The sequence below is a fragment of the Lynx rufus genome, unplaced genomic scaffold (genome assembly GCF_022079265.1).
Source record: "Lynx rufus isolate CCGP_SWC_20201006 ecotype Redwood Valley unplaced genomic scaffold, mLynRuf1.p SCAF_5, whole genome shotgun sequence".
Lineage (NCBI taxonomy): Eukaryota > Metazoa > Chordata > Mammalia > Carnivora > Felidae > Lynx > Lynx rufus.
Window position 1 is genome coordinate 34,354,391 of NW_025814867.1, and position 16,154 is coordinate 34,370,544.

Here is a 16,154-nt window from a genome sequence, read left to right on the forward strand (position 1 = left end):
TCTCAGCAGAGCCTGCTTCAAATCCTCTGTCCCCCTCTCTCTGTGTCCCTATCTCTGTTTGTGCTGTCTCTCCCTCTCTCTCTCTCTCAAAAAAAAATAAACATTAAATAAAAAAATCATTCTAGCTCATTTAATCATCTTGTCCTATCCTGGGAAATCATAGTTATTCCTGCCTACTAATCAAAGCACATAGCTTTCTCCTGAGCCAAGCAAAAGTACTTAGTACATTTGTTATCGTAAGCAAGTTATACAGACACAGTAACCATAAGTTTCTGGCAACACATTCTTTTTTGTTGTTTGTTTCTTTATTTTTGAGAGAGACAGAGAGAGAGAGAGTCAGAGAGAGAGAGAGAGAGAGAGAGAGGGAGGCACAGAGAGAGAGGGGGACACAGAATCTGAAACAGGCTCCAGGCTCTGAGCTGTCAGCACAGAGCCCGACGCGGGTCTTGAATTCACAAACCGCGAGATCAGGACCTGAGCTGAAGTCGGTCGCTTAACTGACTGAGCCACCCAGGTGCCCCTAACACATTCTTTTTAAGCCTCCAAAATTTTAATTCCTGTGAGGCTCTCTCATTAAAATTTAACTAGAATACAAATCTCTTGGGGCACCTGTCTAGCTCAGTCTGTTAAGCATCTAACTCTTGATTTCAGTTCAGGACATGACTGCACTGACAGTGCGGAGCCTGGTTGGGATTTTCTCTCCCTCTCTCAAAATAAATAAATAAACATTAAACCTTCTCTTTCTTTTAATGTTTATTCATTTTGAGAGAGGGAGAGAGAACGCGGACACATTCCAAGTGCACGTGCTCATGCAAGGGGGAGAGGTAGAGAGAAAGGGAGAGAGAATCCCCAGCAGGCTCCAAAATGCCAGAGCAGAGCCCAATGCAGAGTTCGAACCCACAAACCGTGAGACCATGACCTGAGCCAAAACCAAGAGTCGAATGATTAACTGACTGAGCCACCCAGGCGCCCCTTTTTTTTTAATGTTTATTTTATTTTTGAGAGACAGAGAGAGCAGGGGAGGGGCAGAAAGAGAGGGAGACAGATGATCCAAAGCAGGCTCCACACTGACAGCAGAGAGCCCAACGTGGGGCTTGAACTCATGAACTGCGAGATCATGACCTGAGCCAAAGTTGGATGCTTAACTGACTGAGCCACACAGGCTCCCAGAGCATCCAACTTGATTTCAGCTCAGGTCATGATCCCAGGGTCGTGGGACTAAGCCCTGCTTCAGCCTCCATAATGAGTGTAGAGCCTGCTTAAGGTTCTTCCTCTCTCCTTCTACCCCCTCCCCCACTCGCATGTTCTCTTTCTCTCTCAAATAAATAAGTCATGGAGATAAAAAATACAGGTATTAATTGATCTACAAGAGGCTTACATCAGAATATATGGTCACACTAACTATAATTCCAGTACTTAGGAAAATGACCACCACATCCTAAATACACACTACATGCTGACTTAATAAATGAGTTAGAGCTGAAATATTCACTTCATCGCCTCCTCTTCACTCTTTATTCTACTGCAAGCTTATTTTCAGCCACAAACACTGTCCTGAAATGGTCCCTACTGTCCAGCAGTGTTACCTAAATGCCAACTCCAAAAAAACTTCAGTTTTCAACGAGCCTCTCTAGAAAAGCTTTCAACAACACTGATCCCACCTGTCTCCTTCATGAAGCTCCATTAACTATGGGGTAAACATAATCCTAAATATCATTTTAAAAGAAAGACTAAGGGGAAAAAAAAGCACAAAGTCTAGGATTTCTACCCACCCCCCCCAATACAGAGATTAACTAAAAGATTTAGAATCTAAACAATATTTATATTTTCCTTCTATATTTAACTTTCGGAAAACTAATGTAAGTAAAGATACAAATTTAGACACTTACCTCAAATTGACAGCCCCCATTTCAGTCTTTTAGGATAACAGATGATGGCATTACTTATTTTTTTAAAGTGAAGTTTTCATGGAAGACTTTCAAATTAGACGATACGCTACAAAAAAAGGGGGAAGAAAAAAGGTATTAACACCTAAATTAGCTAAATTAAAAATAAAATAAATCTGGGGCACCTGGGTGGCTCAGTCAGTTAAGTGTCTGACTCCTGACTTAGGCTCAGGTCTTAACTCCACGGTTTGTGAGATGTAACCCTGAACTGCACTGTTAATGCAGAGCCTGCTCGGGATTCTCTCTTTCTGCCCTTTCCCTGCACATGCTGTCTCTCTCTCTCAAAAACAAACATTAAAAAAATAATTAATAAATAAATAAACATAAAAAAAAAAACAAAAAGAAATCCGCCCACTTAAAAAAAAAGTGAAGATGGGGCACCTGGGTGGCTCAGTTGGTTAAGCGTCCAACTTCAGCTCAGGTTATGATCTCATGGCTTATGGGTTCGGGCCCCAAGTCAGGCTTTCTGCTGTCAGCACATAGCCTGCTTCAGATCCTCTGTCCCCCTCTCTCTGCCCCTGCCCTGCTCGCACTTTCTCTCTCTCAAAAATAAAGAAACATTAAAAAAAATTAATTCATTCATTTTTTTAAATGAAAAAATAAAATGAATTGATAAAATAGGGGAGCCAGGGTGGCTCAGCTCTGGTTATGATCCCCAGGTTCATGAGCTCGAGCCCTGAGATGGGCTTTGTGCTGACAGTGCAAAGACTGCTTGGGATTCTCTCTCCCCGCCTCTCTCTTTCTTTCTCTCTCTCTCTCTCTCTCTCTCTCTCTCTCTCTCTCTCTGTTCCTCCCCCACTTACACATGCCTGCACGCATGCTCTCTCTCTCTCTCAAAATAAAATGGATAAACTTAGAAAAACAATAAAATAAATCTTATATGACATTTGATTGCTTGTAACTCTGTATTTTTAAATATGAGAAAAATATAAAAAACACATGAAATCCTATTAGAGACAGAAGGGACTTAAGTGGACATCCTATACAACTATCTAAGTTTTCTCATTTAGATCACCTCTTTCTTGAAACCTTATTTCTGTAACATGCTAATTTTCTTTCTACTTCTCAACCTATCCCTCTGTCTACACCATAAGCTGCCAACTATAGATAGCTTATTTCATTTCTCCCCTCTTCTCCTTTAATATCTGACATACACAAAATATATGGAAAGATGCATGCAAGCAAACATAAGATGAACACCGTAAATCACCATCCCACAGAAGAGCAATAACATCACATCTATGTACATACTCCTCTCATCCCCACCTTTATCTTGAATAATTATTCCATTACGCTTTAAAAAATAACTTTGTCCCATATGCATATATCCCTAAACAATGTTTTGTTTAGGTTTGTGTCCCTGGCTCCCTTTTTCAGCTTGATAAATTCATATACTGTATGGAATTTTCAGGGACTTGAATTTTGTCACTCAAATATTTTTCTAAGCTTTATCCATGTTACTTTTTAATTGCTCTATAGTATTCCACTACATAAATAGCTATAGTATATTTATCCATTCTGTTTTCAGGCATTTAAATGGTTTACAGTTTTTTTGCTCTTATTAACATTATTACACAGGTCTCCAGGGGCAAATGAACAAGAATTTCTTTAGGGTATGCTTCAAACCTAGAAGTAGAATTGATGGGTTAAAGGATATGCAAATTCCCAACTTTACCAAAACACCAAGTTGTCTTCCAACTCACTCTACCAACTTACCAGCAGCATGTAAATTGATGACACAATCCTTGCCAATACCTGGTAAAGTGAGATTTCTTAATTGGTGGCAGTACAGAACATACACAACCTTACTGTGATTTGTTTGTATTACTTGATGAGATGTAAGACCTTTTCACAAGTTTTAATGTTTTTTTGTTTTGTTTTGTTTTATCTTTGAGAGAGAGAGACAAACAGCATGAGGAGGGGAGAGGCAGAGAGAGGAGAGAGATTCCCAAGCAGGCTCTGTGCTGTCAGCACAGTGCCCGAAGTGGGGCTCAAACACATGAAGACATGAGATCATGCATGACCTAAGCCGAAATCAAGAGTCAGATGTTTGACTGAGTCACCCAGGCACCCTTCAAATGTTTATTAAGTATCTATGTTCCTTTCTGCATTCCTTTGTTCACAGTTTTTGGCCATTTTTATTGGGTTGTCTTTTTCTTATTAGTTAGTAGGCTTCATATATTCAGGACCAGGATTAGTTACATAATTTGCAGGGCCCATTCCAAAATTAAAAAGCAGGGCCATTATTAAAAAATTATGAATTATAAAACAGTGATAGTTTAGTATTAAAATAAGTGTGAGGCCCTGTGTGACTGAACAGGTTGTATACCCATGAAGGTAGCCCTGTTTAGGACACTAATTTTCTATTATATACATGACAACTATTTTCTTCCAAGTTTGCAATAATTGTTTTCTAAGTTTAGTTTATCTTTTCCTTTTCTTTATGGTGTCTTTAGGTGAACATTAATTTTAATGTGTTTACAACTATCAATCTTTTTTAAGTTGATGCTTCTGTCTCATTGAGAAAATCCTATAGTCTTCACAAAGTTTTATGGCTTTGCCTTCCCATGAGTCCAAAACCATGGGTGCTTTCCAATGATCAGTGAGCTCACAACCCTCTACTCTCAGCCATTATGTCCCATAGGTGGGAGGGGTGGATTTCAAAAGCTTACTAAGCACTAAGAATGGCCTATGTGGCCATTCTTTGGTTTTGGCCAAACCAAAACCCCTATACACATTCTATCTCTAGTCTTGTTCAAGTAAAAATACTTTTTGGGGTGCCTGGGTGGCTCAGTCAGTTAAGTGGCTGACTCATGACTCCAGCTCAGGTCATGATCTCATGGTTCATGGGTCCAAGCCCCAAGTGGGGCTCTGCACTGTCCATGCAGAGTGTGCCTGGAATTCTCTCTTTCTCTCTCTGCCCCTCCCCATTCATGGTCATGTGTGCGCACTCTCTCTCTCATAACAAATGAAAGAAAAATTTTAATGTTTATTTATTTTTGAGACAGAGCGAGAGACAGAGGGCAAGCAGGGGAGGGGCAGACAGAGGGAGACACAGAATCCAAAGTAAGCTCTAGGCCCAAGCTGTCAGCACAGAGCCTGGTATGGGGCTTGAACTCATGAACCTCAAGATCACAAGAGCCGAAGCCGGATGCCCAACCAACTGAGCCACCCAGGCGCCCCTTAAAAAATGTTAGTAAGTACTTTTCTACAAAAACAAAATCAACACTATGCTTCAATCATGCTAGTTATATTATAATTTAGGAGCCAGCTAAACTACTTAACAATGATTTCAACCTTCCAGTCTCCACCCACAAATAAGCAAGCAAAGCCATGTAAATTCAAAATCACTTCATGATATATATTCATCTCTCTCCTCTTCCTCCTCTTCCTACTGAATTCAGAGTATTCCTCATATACTACCACAAAGTCCTAGCCCTACATCAAAGGAACGTGAATTTCCTCTACTTTTGTTTTTGTTTTACAAAACACAATTAGAACAGTCAATTCTTTGATACCTACTACCCAAGAAAGGACCAGATTAAGACTGCTAGTACAGGAGTTTGTCTGTTTTTCTTTCTTTCTGTTTAACAAATGGAGATTATATATATTTTTTTTTCTGGGTATTTTTTAAATAAAGTTTTTCAAAAAAACAATATAGCCAATAAGCATAGGGAAAAAATGGACATTCTCATTAGAGAATAAAAATTAAAACCACAATAAAATAACACTGTGAACCCACCAAAATAGGTAAAATTTAAAGAAACTAAGCCTACCTAAACTGGAGGCTGAGGATGTGGAGCAATGGAAATTCACATACCTATGACAGGGGATTCCACCCTAGACATACATCAAAAAGAAATGTGCACACATTTCACCAAAAGATATTTACTAGAATGTTCACAGCATTATTATTCAAAATAGCCAAAAACTGGGGTGCCTGGGTTCATGGGTTTGAGCCCCACATCAGCTGTCTGTGCTGACAGCTCAGAGCCTGCTTTGGATTCTGTGTCTCCCTCTCTCTGCCCCTCCCCACTTGCACTGTGTGTGTGTGTGTGTGTGTGTGTGTGTGTGTGTGTGTGTGTGTGTGTCTCAAAAATAAACATTAAAAAAAAAAAACCTCTAAAAATAGCCCAAAACTGTAAACCCAAAAGAGAATGAATAAACTATATTTTCACAATGGAACACTATATTGCAAGGAAAACGAACACTCGAGAGCTTTATAAAAAAGGACTGATATAAAAATATGCAAGATGTTCCGGGCTTCTGAGTGGCTCAGTAAGTTAAGCATCTGACTCTTGGTTTTGGCTCAGGTCATAATCTCACAGTTCGTGGGTTTGAGTCCCATGTCAGGCTCTGTGCTGACAGTGCAGAACCTGCTTAGGATTGTCTCTCTCTCCCTCTCTCTCTGCCCCTTTCCCACTCACTCTCTCTCTCAAAATAAATAAACTTAAAAATTTTTTTAAATAAAAATATGCAAGATGTTAAGCAAAAAATTAACAATAAAGTACAGGGCAGTTACTATAATGTGCTTTTGGTAGAGGAATAAAAATAGAAAGAAATAAAAATCTATATTCAGGGGCACCTGGGTGGCTCAGTCGGTTAAGCATCCAACTCTTGGTTTCAGTTCAGGTCATGATACCATGGTTCATGAGTTTGAACCCCACATTTAGCTCCATGCTGACAGCACAAAGCTGCTTGGGATTCTCTCTCTCCCTGTCTCTTTGCCCCTCCCCTGCTTGCTCTGTCTCTCAAAATAAATAAATAAACTTAAAAAAAATCTATATTCATTAAGACACGCCGAAAGATCACACAAGAAAGTAGTAATACCAGTTTCCTAGGCAGAGTGAGATGTTAGGGGTGGATATGAACTACTCACATACAGTTGGGAATAGAGGTGGGAGACTTTACCTTTTCATACTTTTTATTTCTGAACCACAGAAATCTATCACATACCATAAAAATAAATAATTCAGAAAAAAGATTCAAATACCAGACCTACATATATTTTTAATTAATTTAGATGTGAATATCTGAATTACAAAAAGATATTTCAGCAACAAATATAATTTGCAAATCCCTCAATAAAAAACAGAAGTGTGCCTCTAACACACACAAATAATAGGAACCACTGTTTTACACATACTAAGAATGAGAATATATATAGCTTTGTCCATCTTATTATTAAGCTACTTAGCTACAGATAACATGGATAAATGTAATAAGCATATTGCTGAAAAGAAGACCAGACACAAAGGCACTCCACTGCATGATTCCAGGTATACAACGTTCAAAAACAAGCAGAACTAATCTATGGTGTTAGCTGTCAGAACAGCAATTACCTCTGGGAAAGAAGTAAGCACTAGTTATGGTTGGTGGGGGATGGTGACAGGATCGGTGTGCGTAAGGAGAGTTTCTGGATTGCTGGCAATGCTATACTTCTCGGTGATGGTCACAAGGATCTGTTTTTACTTTGTGAAAGTCATAATGATTTTTTTGCCTTTTATGTGTTATACTTCATTGGAAAAAGTTAAAAGGAGAAAAAAAGCACAGTGTACCACTATTTCACATGTGCCAGACTGACAAAAAGGTCTGACAGTATCAACTGCTTATGAAAATACAGAACAGCCAAAATATTTTACTTTCCTAGTGACAGTATAAATTAATATAACCTCTTAGGAAAACAATCTGCCACCATCTAACACATTTCATCATTTTCAGATGAAGTAAAGTTTTTTTTCACTTTGTAACTCCTCTGATACCAAAATACACATTACAGGCACTATCAGGCAGCAGGTTTCATCTATAGGTCATTGTCAGTTCATGTGAACTTGAGTCTTTTTCCTGACAGCCTAATGAGACAATTACAACTTTAATATATTAGTATACAAACCATGTAAGGACCATCTGAAGAAAAATAAATATCCTGGCTGTGGTCTGAAATCTCTGTTGATACCTTCTGGTAAAAGATCAACAAAACCAGGGTGCCTTGCTGCCTCAGTCGAAAAAGCATGCCACTCTTAAGCTCGGGGTCATGAGTTCAAGCCCCACGGTAGATGCAGAGATTACTTAAATAAAGAAAACTTAAAAAAAATAATAATAATAACCAAAACCCTCAGAATGAGTGTCAGAAGCTTATAAAAATCTGTCTCACTATACCTTTAGGATTGTTGTACATGTTATACTTGAACTAGGAAAGAAAAAAAAAGTATAAATGAAGATAATGTCATTTCTGCTTCAAAACTCCATGAAAGGGGTGCTTAAGTGGCTCAGGCAGTTAACATCTGACTCTTGATCTCAGCTCCCGTCTTGATTTCAAGGGTCATGAGTTCAAACGCTGCCTTGGACTCCATGCTGGCTGTGAAGCCTACTTTAAAAAAAAAAAAAAAAAAAAAAAAAAAAATTCATGAGGGGCACCTGGGTGGCTCAGGTCATGATCTCATGGTTCATGGGTTCAAGCCCCGCTTCTGGCTCTGTGCTGACAGCTTGCTCAGAGCCTGGAACCTGCTTCAGATTTTGCGTTTCCTTTTCTCTGCCCACACACACTGTGGGCACACACACACTGTCCCACACACACATTCTCTCTCTGTCTCTCAAAACTAAATAAATGTTTAAAAAAAAAATACAAACATACTTAAACATCATAAAAGCCATTTATGAAAAGCCCACAGCTAATATCATCCCCAGTGGGGAAAAACTGAGAGCTTTCCCCCTGAGATCAGGAACACGACAGGGATGTCCACTCTCACCACTGTTGTTTAACATAGTGTTGGAAGTTCTAGCATCAGCAATCAGACAACAAAAGGAAATCAAAGGCATCAAAATTGGCAAAGATGAAGTTAAGCTTTCACTTTTTGCAGATGACATGATATTATACACGGAAAATCGGACAGACTCCACCAAAAGTCTGCTAGAACTGATACATGAATTCAGCAAAGTCGCAGGATATAAAATCAATGTACAGAAATCAGTTGCATTCTTATACACTAATAATGAAGCAACAGAAAGACAAATAAAGAAACTGATCCCATTCACAATTGCACCAAGAAGCATGAAATACCTAGGAATAAATCTAACCAAAGATGTAAAAGATCTGTATGCTGAAAACTATAGAAAGCTTACGAAGGAAACTGAAGAAGATATAAAGAAATGGAAAAACATTCCGTGCTCATTGGTTGGAAGAATAAATATTGTTAAAATGTCAACGCTACCCAAAGCTATCTACACATTCAATGCAATCCCAATCAAAATTGCACCAGCATTCTTCTCAAAGCTAGAGCAAGCAATCCTAAAATTTGTATGGAACCACAATAGGCCCTGAATAGCCTAAGTAATTTTGAAGAAAAAGACCAAAGCAGGAGGCATCACAATCCCAGACTTTAGCCTTTACTACAAAGCTGTCATCATCAAGACAGCATGGTATTGTCACAAAAACAGACACAAAGACCAATGGAATAGAACAGAAACCCCAGAACTAGACCCACAAAAGTATGGCCAACTAATCTTTGACAAAGCAGAAAAGAATATCCAATGGAAAAAAGACAGTCTCTTTAATAAATGGTGCTGGGAGAACCGGACAGCAACATGCAGAAGGTTGAAACTAGACTACTTTCTCACACCATTCACAAAAATAAACTCAAAATGGATAAAGGACCTGAATGTGAGACAGGAAACCATCAAAACCCTAGAGGAGAAAGCAGGAAAAGACCTCTCTGACCTCAGCCACAGCAATTTCTTACTTGACACATCCCAAAGGCAAGGGAAGTAAAAGCAAAAATGAATTATTGGGACCTCATGAAGATAAAGCTTCTGCACAGCAAAGGAAACAATCAACAAAACTAAAAGGCAACCAACAGAATGGGAAAAGATATTTGCAAATGACATATCGGACAAGGGCTAGTATCCAAAATCTATAAAGAGCTCACCAAACTCCACACCCGAAAAACAAATAATGCAGTGAAGAAATGGGCAGAAAACACGAATAGACACTTCTCTAAAGAAGACATCCAGATGGCCAACAGGCACATGAAAAGATGCCCAACGTCGCTCCTCATCAGGGAAATACAAATCAAAACCACACTCAGACATCACCTCACGCCAGTCAGAGTGGCCAAAATGAACAAATCAGGAGGCTATAGATGCTGGAGAGGATGTGGAGAAACGGGAACCCTCTTGTACTGTTGGTAGGAAGGCAAACTGGTGTAGCCACTCTGGGAAACAGTGTGGAGGTTCCACAAAAAATTAAAAATAGACCTACCCTATGACCCAGCAGTAGCACTGCTAGGAATTTACCCAAGAGATTCAGGAGTACTGATGCATAGGGGCACTTGTACCCCAATGTTTATAGCAGCACTCTCAACAATAGCCAAATTATGGAAAGAGCCTAAATGTCCATCAACTGATGAATGGATAAAGAAATTGTGGTTTATATACACAATGGAGTAGTACATGGCAATGAGAAAGAATGAAATATGGCCCTTTGTAGCAACATGAATGGAACTGGAGAGTGTTATGCTAAGTGAAATAAGCCATACAGAGAAAGACAGATACCATGTTTTCAGTCTTATGTGGATCCTGAGAAACTTAACAGAAACCCATGGGGGAGGGGAAGGGGGAAAAAAAAAAAGAGGTTAGAGTGGGAGAGAGCCAAAGCATAAGAGACTTAAAAACTGAGAACAAACTGAGGGCTGATGGGGGGTGGGACGGATGGGAGGGTGGGTAATGGGTATTGAAGAGGGCATATTTTGGGATGAGCACTGGGTGTTGTATGGAAACCAATTTGACAATAAATTTCATATATTAAAATAAATAAATAATAAAAACAAAAAAAATAAATACAAAAAATACAAAAAAATAAAATAAAAATCATGAAATAGTTAAGGAAAGATCACAGAAAAAAAAAAATTTTTTTTAAGTCTTAATAGCAGGGGCGCCTGACTGGCTCAGTTGGTTAAGTGTCTGACTCTTGGTTTTGGCTCAAGTCATGATCTCATGGGTTCATGAGTTCGAGCCCCACATCCGGCTCTGCGCTGAGCATGGAACCTGCTTGGGTCTCTCTCTCTCTCTCTCTCTCTCTCTCAAACACACACACACAAATAAACTTTTTTTTTTTTTTAATTTTTTTTTTCAACGTTTATTTATTTTTGGGACAGAGAGAGACAGAGCATGAACGGGGGAGGGGCAGAGAGAGAGGGAGACATAGAATCAGAAACAGGCTCCAGGCTCTGAGCCATCAGCCCAGAGCCCGACGCGGGGCTCGAACTCACGGACCGCGAGATCGTGACCTGGCTGAAGTCGGACGCTTAACCGACTGCGCCACCCAGGCTCCCCACAAATAAACATTTTAAAAATGCAAATTAAAACTACACTGAAGGGCATCTGGCTGGCTAAGTCTGTAGAGCCCATGACTCTTGATTTCAGGATCCTAACTTTGCGTCCCACGTTGGGCACAGAGCTTACTTACAAATAAGTAGAGAAAGAGAGAAATAAAACAAAACTACCCTGAGACACCATTTTCCATCTATCAGTTTAGCAAAACTCCCTGTTTTAAGGTACTTTCCTGGCAAGGCTGTGAAGAAATGTACATTATTGGCCATAACAACAACCAAATGGTAATTATGTGAATTATGTGAAAGGTGTATAACTAGCTTTATAGTGAATATTCTGCAATATATACACATGTCAAATCATCACACTGTACACCTTAAACTTATATAAAGTTATATGTCAAACAAATGTCAAGAAAGCTTGGTGGAGAGAAATACACATTTCTCATAATCCCTTATAATCAGTGGGAGAGTCTGGGTCCAAACATAAGGGCATTTTGGCAATATCTATCAAAATTACAAAGATATATGGCCCTTGATTAGTAATATCACATCTGAATTTTTATTCCATAATTATATACTTGCTCATGGGCAAAATGACATGTACAAGGTAATTCACTGCAACACTGTTACAATAATAAAAAACTAGAACTAAAATGTCTACCAAGAGAGAACTGGCTAAATAAATGATCCAAAAGGAAACCATACAAATTAAAAAACAAAACTGTACATACTCTTTGGAAAGATCTTCTATGAAGATTTCCATTGTTTAGTGTAAAGGGAAGGGTGGGAAGACCAATTTGTAAAACAATAGGTATAATATGCTGGCTTTGGAATTGGTGGGTTTTGGAGGGTAAAGAAATAAGGGTTTTGGAGGGGAAAGAAATAAGAATCTGTGTTTTTATTAATATAAAGAAACTCTAGAAGGATACGTAAACTAATAAATAGTTCCCTGGGTGGGATAAGCACGCTGGAGGAATGGGGTGAACAGGAACAGGGTGGCTGAGGGCTAGGGGTGGGAAGGTTTACATTGTTTAACTTTTTTATGTTTAAAAAGTTTTCAATCCCATGGGAATCCATTACTACTAAATAGATCAGTAAATTAATAAGCCAAAAAGGGTCCAAATACTATCAATATACACACATGGTGACAGGAACTATGCTTGTTTTTTTTTTTTTTACCATCTCTATAACCAAGATCCCAGCAATGCCCATCTATCTCACTGAAGTCTGTAGTGTGACCACGTCCATTTGGCTTAAGCCATCAGCCCAAGATCTCTAACACTAGTCTTCTAGAGAAAAGATATTTTCTCTGTAATTCTGTTTTCCTTCTCTCGGGTTCAGGGTCAACCTCTTCTCCCTTAGTAGTTTTGATGTGTGTGTGTGTGTGTATTATTTCTCCAGTCACTTCATAACAAAAGCCTCACCTAAGGATTCTCCTTCTTGTCTATGAGTCCACAGGTTAGACTTTTCTATTCACCAGCAATTCACCCTAACAACCAAGTCATGGTCTAATAAATAAGGGAACCTACAAAATGAAGGCATCCAGAGTTTGCCAACCAATAATATCTCCTCCTCAAACTAAAACAATGAGATAACCCATATCCTGGATTATCCTCCCTAATGAGTTTATCATCCACCTCTCATTTACCTAAAATGCAAAATAGTATGGTATCTATGCAAATGCTGCTCATTCCAGCACCCTGTCCATTAGGCCAACTCCTATGTACCTACGTCAGTTGAGGTGACTTCTTCTCTAGAGCCTTTCCTAATCCCCCAAGACTCACTTCCATCCATGGGATCCTGCTGTGACCTGTGTGTATCTCATTTATCACAGTGCATTGCAAATATGAGTTTGCTTATCTTCCCTTCTGGACTATGGATCCCTCAGGAAAAGGAGACAGTCATACTCATATTATAACCCAAGTACTCAGCAAAGTGCCTTTACAAACGGCAGGTAATCAAAAATGTTCAGTGACTGAATTAAAGAAACTACACATGTAGACAAATTGTGAGCATGGAGGAAATTCCACTTAATGTTCTCTTAGCCCCAAAGGCATTTTACTTCATTCAGTCCCTGCTATGAAAGAAACAGCAACTCCAATAACACTTTCCCTTACTGATATCTATTAATATTCTAGGTTAATATAAAACAACTGAAAACATTATCTCAATCACTTCAAGAATGTTGCATAAAACTATGTTAAAAATGTGTGTCTATTAAAGGATAATAAATAGTTGATGAAGTGCTAAATTTTTAAGACCTTTTGTTCATGTTTTGTTTTTAAGAAATGATATAATGACAAAAAACAAGGATATATAGTATCTTCTAAGAAGGTAGATAGGATTATAGGGATCAAGTATTCCTCCACATTGTCTTTTTTGTTTTTAATATGGAACCCTTCACGAATTTGCGTGTCATCCTTGTGCAGGGGCCATGCTAATCTTAGTATATGTGCTGCTGAAGCAAGCACCACATTGTGTCTTAAACACTACTTGTATGAGCTTTCCCATATGGGCTGTCCCAAGTGGCCTGATGAAAAGAAAGCAGAGAACAAAATAATCAACTATTCATATATAACCAAGAACTGTATGGCAGGTGCCTATAATTCAAAATGGGTTTCCAAATTTTATCAAATAATGGTAAAAACTAGGAACCAGAGAGAAAAACAAATTTTAAGGATGCCTGTTAAAAACTTCCTAGTTAACCATGAAACTGTCTTCCAAATCCAGGAATTCAGTAAAGCTTTCTGTTTTCTGTCAGAGAATGTTAAGGAACAGTAAACATAACTAGGAAATACATGGATGTATACTGAACCATGGATACACACATTTCTATTTATCTCTGTCTCTATCTAAAAAGACTAGTAATTTTTGGGGCGCCTGGGTGGCGCAGTCGGTTAAGCGTCCGACTTCAGCCAGGTCACGATCTCACGGTCCGGGAGTTCAAGCCCCGCGTCAGGCTCTGGGCTGATGGCTCGGAGCCTGGAGCCTGTTTCTGATTCTGTGTCTCCCTCTCTCTCTGCCCCTCCCCCGTTCATGCTCTGTCTCTCTCTGTCCCAAAAATAAATAAACGTTGAAAAAAAAAATTTTTTTTTAAATAAATAAACGTTGAAAAAAAATTTAAAAAAAAAATAAAAAGACTAGTAATTTTATACTGATATCTCAAATTCCAATCTAACACAACATCGTTCAATCCATATTTACAATTCCCTTTTTAATTTTTTTATTTTTTTAATGTTTATTCATTTTTTTGAGAGAGCGTGAATGGGGGAAGGGCAGAGAGGAAAACACAGAATCCAAACCAACCTCCAGGCTCTGAACTGACAGCCCAGAGCCTGATGCGGGGCTCGAACCCACAAACCATGAGATCGTGACCTAAGCCCTTGGATGCTTAACCAGCTGAGCCATCCAGGCACCCCTTTAATTTTTTTTAATATTTATTTATTCTTGAGACAGAGAGACAGAGCACGAGCAGGGGAGGGGCAGAGAGAGAGGGAGACAGAGAATCGGATGCAGGGTCCAGGCTCTAAACTGTCAGTACAGAGCCTCATGAGGGTCTTGAACCCACAAAATGTGAGATCATGACCTGGGCCAAAGTCAGGCACTTAACCGACTGAGCCATCCAGGTGCCCCTACAATTCCCTTTACCACAGTGATAAATCTCTTTATCTTCAACGTATTGGTAAACACATTCAATCCTAAAATATGTAAAGTAGTTACAGAATTCTTAATTCAAACCACTGTGAAAAACAATTCTGACAACAGCTCAGTATTTGTTTAGAAATTTTTTTGTTTTGAGCTTGCAGTGTACAGTCAAAATTCTGTGTAGTTAACTGGTTTAGTTTTTATTCTTTTTCCCTTTCAATGTGGTTGTTATTTACTAGAAATCCAGTTAGGTTCATTTGTTTGTGTCTTTATTTCACTTGGGCTGTTTTCTTTCCACCCAGATAGATTTTATGTATTTGTTTTTCATTATGTTAAACATTCATATAGTTCTAAAACTCAGACTTAACACAAAAAGATACTCTCACAAAAGCATCCCTCCCTCTATCCCTACTACTTCCATTCTCTTCCCCTTCATCCCTTCTACACCGTTTCCACCCAAATCCTGTAAGAAACCAATCTCAGTAGTTTCTGGCTTATCCTTCTTGCATTTATTTTGGCACCTATGTGCAAATACATATTTATATTCCTGTTTCCTTCTTTTCTTACATAAAAGGCTAACACATTGTAGTTATGCTTTTGCACTTTTTTCCATTAACAGTAGGCCCTGGAAATAACTTTGTATCAGTTCACAGGGCTCTTCCTCACTCTTTTCTTACAAGTGCACTGCACTCCACTGTGTGGATATACCACTGTTTATGGGTATTTATATTGTTTTCAATATTTTCACAATGCAAAAATGTAAACTAATGACATCCTCCTGTTCTGCATCCACCATCTCAGACACAAACAGAAACAATCAAAAAAAAACTGGCTCTACCTCTAAAACACACCAAATTCAACACTTCCATTGTTCCCGACACAGTCCCTGTCTAAGTCCTCATCAATACTTCTTGGCTGTTTGGCTCCAACACCCTCCTAATCAGTCTCTCTGCCTCTACTCTAGCCTCTCTACAGTTCATCTGTGCCAAAGCAACCCAAAATGTACTTATAGACCATGAATCAGGTAACTCCAATTCCTTGTTTAAAACCTTTCGGGGGGGCGCCTGGGTGGCGCAGTCGGTTAAGCATCCGACTTCAGCCAGGTCACGATCTCGCGGTCCGGGAGTTCGAGCCCCGCGTCGGGCTCTGGGCTGATGGCTCAGAGCCTGGAGCCTGTTTCCGATTCTGTGTCTCCCTCTCTCTCTGCCCCTCCCCCGTTCGTGCTCTGTCTCTC

At 39.2% G+C, this 16,154-nt stretch overlaps 1 protein-coding gene and 1 pseudogene across 3 annotated transcripts in view; both read right to left on the reverse strand.

Annotated features, from left to right (window-relative positions):
- PIK3CB (phosphatidylinositol-4,5-bisphosphate 3-kinase catalytic subunit beta) overlaps nucleotides 1-16,154 on the reverse strand; it is a 182,221-nt gene that overhangs the window by 136,820 nt on the left and 29,247 nt on the right. For 2 of the 3 annotated variants that reach the window (XM_047098635.1, XM_047098638.1), the window contains exon 2: nucleotides 1,890-1,995. The gene's annotated coding sequence lies outside the window, so the exon portion shown is untranslated. Of the gene's footprint in view, nucleotides 1-1,889; nucleotides 1,996-8,105; nucleotides 8,261-16,154 lie in introns of those variants that run through there. The other variant, XM_047098637.1, reaches the window with a different exon arrangement.
- LOC124527393 (uncharacterized) lies at nucleotides 13,660-13,746 on the reverse strand (annotated as a pseudogene).